At 49.7% G+C, this 6,007-nt stretch overlaps 1 protein-coding gene across 1 annotated transcript in view; it reads left to right on the top strand.

The window, feature by feature from the left end:
* The window catches only part of LOC124027381 (GTPase IMAP family member 7-like), an 11,440-nt gene extending 11,053 nt beyond the window's left edge, over positions 1-387 (top strand). Inside the window, exon 3 of the mRNA XM_046339826.1 lies at positions 1-387. This exon is cut by the window's left edge and continues 1,228 nt beyond it. The gene's annotated coding sequence lies outside the window, so the exon portion shown is untranslated.
* The last annotated feature ends 5,620 nt before the right edge of the window (positions 388-6,007 follow it).

Genomic DNA, 6,007 nt, shown 5'->3' with positions numbered 1-6,007 from the left:
CAGAGGCTCAGGGATAATAACATACTGTAGGATGACATTTATAACTCAACAAAAACAAACAGACAGAAAACATCTGAAATTATGTTTCATTAACTCAGAGATAATAAATGACAATAGGTAAAGACATTCTAGGTATCGAGATATCTACAGTATTGATGTATCTACACTCCCTCACTGGTCTGTCTTCTCCCTCTATCCTTCCTCCCTGGTGTCACGCCCTGGTTGAAATATTTGTGTTTATTCTTCATTTATTCGGTCATGCCAGGGTGTGACATGGGTTTATTGTGGTGTGTTTCGTCTTGGGGTTTTTGTGGGGTGTATAGTGTAGTCTATGGCTGCCTGAGGCGGTTCTCAATCAGAGTCAGGCGATTATCGTTGTCTCTGATTGGGAACCATTTTTAGGCAGCCATATTCTTTGAGGGTGTTTCGTGGGTGATTGTTCCTGTCTCTGTGTCTTCACCAGATAGGACTGTTTAGGTTTTCACGTTCTGTTTGTTGTTTTGTATTGTTCGTGTTTTTTAAAATTCTTTATTAAAGATGAACAAAACTAACCACGCTGCATTTTGGTCCGCCTCTCCTTCAACAGAAGAAAGCCGTGACACCTGGTCTGTGTTCTCCCTCTAGCCTTCCTCCCTGGTCTGTGTTCTCCCTCTACCCTCCCTCCCTGGTCTGTGTTCTCACTCTACCCTCCCTCCCTGGTCTGTGTTCTCCCTCTACCCTCCCTCTACCCTCCCTCCCTGGTCTGTGTTCTCCCTCTACACTCCCTCCCTGGTCTGTGTTCTCCCTATACCCTCTCTCTACCCTCCCTCCCTGGTCTGTGTTCTCCCTCTAACCTCCCTCCCTGGTCTGTGTTCTCCCTCTAGCCTTCCTCCCTGGTCTGTGTTCTCCCTCTACCCTCCCTCCCTGGTCTGTGTTCTCCCTCTAGCCTTCCTCCCTGGTCTGTGTTCTCCCTCTAGCCTTCCTCCCTGGTCTGTGTTCTCCCTCTACCCTCCCTCCCTGGTCTATGTTCACCCTCTACCCTCCCTCCCTGGTCTGTGTTCTGCCTCTACCCTCTCTCTACCCTCCCTCCCTGGTCTGTGTTCTCCCTCTACCCTCCCTCCCTGGTCTGTGTTCTCCCTATACCCTCTCTCTACCCTCCCTCCCTGGTCTGTGTTCTCCCTCTAGCCTTCCTCCCTGGTCTGTGTTCTCCCTCTAGCCTTCCTCCCTGGTCTGTGTTCTCCCTCTAGCCTTCCTCCCTGGTCTGTGTTCTCCCTCTACCCTCCCTCCCTGGTCTGTGTTCTCACTCTACCCTCCCTCCCTGGTCTGTGTTCTCCCTCTACCCTCCCTCTACCCTCCCTCCCTGGTCTGTGTTCTCCCTCTAGCCTCTGTCTACCCTCCCTCCCTGGTGTGTGTTCTCCCTCTACCCTCCCTCCCTGGTCTGTGTTCTCTCTCTACCCTCCCTCCCTGGTCTGTGTTCTCTCTCTACCCTCCCTCCCTGGTCTGTGTTCTCTCTCTACCCTCCCTCCCTGGTGTGTGTTCTCCCACTAGCCTTTCTCTACCCTCCCTCCCTGGTGTGTGTTCTCCCTCTACCCTCCCTCTACCCTCCCTCCCTGGTGTGTGTTCTCCCTCTAGCCTCCCTCCCTGGTCTGTGTTCTCCCTCTAGCCTTCCTCCCTGGTCTGTGTTCTCCCTCTAGCCTCTGTCTACCCTCCCTCCCTGGTGTGTGTTCTCCCTCTAGCCTCCCTCCCTGGTCTGTGTTCTCCCTCTAGCCTTCCTCCCTGGTCTGTGTTCTCCCTCTAGCCTTCCTCCCTGGTCTGTGTTCTCCCTCTAGCCTTCCTCCCTGGTCTGTGTTCTCCCTCTACCCTCCCTCCCTGGTCTATGTTCACCCTCTACCCTCCCTCCCTGGTCTGTGTTCTGCCTCTACCCTCTCTCTACCCTCCCTCCCTGGTCTGTGTTCTCCCTCTACCCTCCCTCCCTGGTGTGTGTTCTCCCTCTACCCTCCCTCCCTGGTCTGTGTTCTCTCTCTACCCTCCCTCCCTGGTCTGTGTTCTCTCTCTACCCTCCCTCCCTGGTGTGTGTTCTCCCACTAGCCTTTCTCTACCCTCCCTCCCTGGTGTGTGTTCTCCCTCTACCCTCCCTCTACCCTCCCTCCCTGGTCTGTGTTCTCCCTCTAGCCTCTGTCTACCCTCCCTCCCTGGTCTGTGTTCTCCCCCTTTCCTCTATCTACCCTCCCTCCCTGGTGTGTGTTCTCCCTCTACCCTCCCTCCCTGGTCTGTGTTCTCCCTATACCCTCTCTCTACCCTCCCTCCCTGGTCTGTGTTCTCCCTCTAGCCTTCCTCCCTGGTCTGTGTTCTCCCTCTAGCCTTCCTCCCTGGTCTGTGTTCTCCCTCTAGCCTTCCTCCCTGGTCTGTGTTCTCCCTCTACCCTCCCTCCCTGGTCTGTGTTCTCACTCTACCCTCCCTCCCTGGTCTGTGTTCTCCCTCTACCCCTCCCTCCCTCTGTGTTCCCTCCCTCCCTGGTCTGTGTTCTCACTCTACCCTCCCTCCCTGGTCTGTGTTCTCCCTCTACCCTCCCTCTACCCTCCCTCCCTGGTCTGTGTTCTCACTCTACCCTCCCTCCCTGGTCTGTGTTCTCCCTCTACCCTCCCTCTACCCTCCCTCCCTGGTCTGTGTTCTCCCTCTACCCTCCCTCTACCCTCCCTCCCTGGTCTGTGTTCTCACTCTACCCTCCCTCCCTGGTCTGTGTTCTCCCTCTACCCTCCCTCTACCCTCCCTCCCTGGTCTGTGTTCTCACTCTACCCTCCCTCCCTGGTCTGTGTTCTCCCTCTACCCTCCCTCTACCCTCCCTCCCTGGTCTGTGTTCTCCCTCTAGCCTCTGTCTACCCTCCCTCCCTGGTCTGTGTTCTCCCCCTTTCCTCTATCTACCCTCCCTCCCTGGTGTGTGTTCTCCCTCTACCCTCCCTCCCTGGTCTGTGTTCTCTCTCTACCCTCCCTCCCTGGTCTGTGTTCTCTCTCTACCCTCCCTCCCTGGTGTGTGTTCTCCCTCTACCCTCCCTCCCTGGTCTGTGTTCTCTCTCTACCCTCCCTCCCTGGTCTGTGTTCTCTCTCTACCCTCCCTCCCTGGTCTGTGTTCTCCCTCTAGCCTCTCTCTACCCTCCCTCCCTGGTCTGTGTTCTCCCTCTAGCCTCTCTCTACCCTCCCTCCCTGGTCTGTGTTCTCCCTCTAGCCTCTCTCTACCCTCCCTCCCTGGTCTGTGTTCTCCCTCTAGCCTCTCTCTACCCTCCCTCCCTGGTCTGTGTTCTCCCTCTAGCCTCTCTCTACCCTCCCTCCCTGGTCTGTGTTCTCCCTCTAGCCTCTGTCTACCCTCCCTCCCTGGTCTGTGTTCTCTCTCTACCCTCCCTCCCTGGTCTGTGTTCTCTCTCTACCCTCCCTCCCTGGTCTGTGTTCTCCCTCTAGCCTCTCTCTACCCTCCCTCCCTGGTCTGTGTTCTCCCTCTACCCTCCCTCCCTGGTCTGTGTTCTCTCTCTACCCTCCCTCCCTGGTCTGTGTTCTCTCTCTACCCTCCCTCCCTGGTCTGTGTTCTCCCTCTAGCCTCTGTCTACCCTCCCTCCCTGGTCTGTGTTCTCCCTCTACCCTCCCTCCCTGGTCTGTGTTCTCCCTCTAGCCTCTCTCTACCGTCCCTCCCTGGTGTGTGTTCTCCCTCTAGCCTCTCTCTACCCTCCCTCCCTGGTGTGTGTTCTCTCTCTACCCTCCCTCCCTGGTGTGTGTTCTCCCTCTAGTGTTAAACACTTAGTGTTAAACACCACATGATTAACACAGTGAGTAATGTTGTAATGTACTGTACGTCACAACTGTATTCATACTGTACCTCATTACTGTATTTATACTGGACTTCATTACTGTATTTCTGCTGTACTTCATTACTGTATTTCTACTGTACTTCACTACTGTATTTCTACTGTACCTCATTACTGTTTTCTACTGTACTTCATTACTGTATTTCTGCTGTACTTCATTATTGTATTTCTACTGTACTTCATTACTGTATTTCTACTGTACTTCATTACTGTATTTCTACTGTACTTCATTACTGTATTTGTATTGTTCTTCATTACTGTATTTCTACTGTTCCTCATTACTGTATTTCTACTGTACTTGGAACAAGAACATTACATTAACAATTACAAAGAGGGATTTTGTATCGTAGACCTACTGAAAGGGATATAGAGGGATTATATATTGTATAAATATAGAAGTCTATTAATTTGATTATTAGTATGTTGTGTAGTGCTGTATAATGTTTTATGATGTATCAATCTTTGATGGACAACCTTTAGTCGTTAGTAATAACTAATTGTTGCATGTTTTATGATGTATCAATCTTTGATGGACAACCTTTAGTCGTTAGTAATAACTAATTGTTGCATGTTTTATGATGTATCAATCTTTGATGGACAACCTTTAGTCGTTAGTAATAACTAATTGTTGCATGTTTTATTTCCCCAGATTTAAACTATGTGAAATACAGAAAATCCTTTCCTCACATTTCTTTCAAAGAACAAAATCTTTACAACAGATTTATTTCACATTTGAGAGAGAGAGTGAGAGAGAAATGTGCCTTGTCATCATACCGACAACATCAAAATAGCCTTTCAAGACTGAAGTCAGCAGGACTTTGAGTAGCCAGACTTAGTATCAGCCAGACTTGTTGCTGGGTTACAGGGTTAAATAGCCATTTTGGAAAAGAGAAAACAGAACATTCTGCTCCATTGTTACACTCCCATTGTGAAGTGGAAGGGTTCCATTATACTGTATTAGAACACAACTGTGCTTTAGAACTAGAAGAGACTCCAATATCAACATGAGAAATTATGGTCAACTATATAGACACACATAGGCTGGGATTCAATCCATTTACATTTACATTACATTTAAGTCATTTAGCAGACGCTCTTATCCAGAGCGACTTACAAATTGGTGCATTCACCTTATGACATCCAGTGGAACAGTCACTTTACAATAGTGCATCTAAATATTAAAGGGGGGGGGGTGAGACACTGTATAGACACACAGGCTGGGATTCAATCCAATACTGTGTAGACACACATATGCTGCGATTCAATCCAATACTGTATAGACAGACACACAGGCTGGGATTCAATCCAATACTGTATAGACACACATATGCTGCGATTCAATCCAATACTGTATAGACAGACACACAGGCTGGGATTCAATCCAATACTGTATAGACAGACACAAAGGCTGGGATTCAATCCAATACTGTACAGACAGACACACAGGCTGGGATTCAATCCAATACTGTATAGACAGAAAAAGGCTGGGATTCAATCCAATACTGTATAGACAGAAAAAGGCTGGGATTCAATCCAATACTGTATAGACAGAAAATGTCATGTTTTGTCATTTATTATCTTGTCTTGTCCCTGTGCTTCCCATTCTATTCGTTTCCCTCTGCTGGTCTTATTAGGTTCTTTCCCTCTTTCTATCCCTCTCTCTCCCCCTCCCTCTCTCACTCTCTCGCTCTCTCTTCTCTCTATCGTTCCGTTCCTGCTCCCAGCTGTTCCTATTCCCCTAATCAATCATTTAATCTTCCCACACCTGTTCCCGATCCTTTCCCCTGATTAGAGTCCCTATTTCTTCCTTTGTGTTCCGTTCCTGTCCTGTCGGTTCCTTGTTTAGAATTCACCGTGCTGTGATTGTGTATCGCCCTGTCGTGTCGTGTTTTCCTCAGATGCTGCGTGGTGAGCAGGTGTCTGAGTCTGTCTGGTTCGAGTGCCTTCCCGAGGCAACCTGCTGTTCACCTGCTGTTCAAGATCGAGTCTCCAGTTGGTCCTCGTCATTTCGAGTGAAAGTTGTGTTTTTTTGTTTGTATTCACTTTTCTGGATTAAAGACTCTGTTTTCGCCAAGTCGCTTTTGGGTCCTCTTTCACCTGCATGACAGAAGGAACCGACCAAGGAATGGACCCAGCGGCTTCAGACGCTCGTTACACTGCCGTCGAGATCCAAG

The sequence above is a fragment of the Oncorhynchus gorbuscha genome, unplaced genomic scaffold (genome assembly GCF_021184085.1).
Source record: "Oncorhynchus gorbuscha isolate QuinsamMale2020 ecotype Even-year unplaced genomic scaffold, OgorEven_v1.0 Un_scaffold_3161, whole genome shotgun sequence".
Classification (NCBI taxonomy): Eukaryota; Metazoa; Chordata; class Actinopteri; order Salmoniformes; family Salmonidae; genus Oncorhynchus; species Oncorhynchus gorbuscha.
The sequence above is the reverse complement of the archived record's forward strand: the minus strand, read 5'-3'. Positions and strand labels throughout refer to the sequence as shown.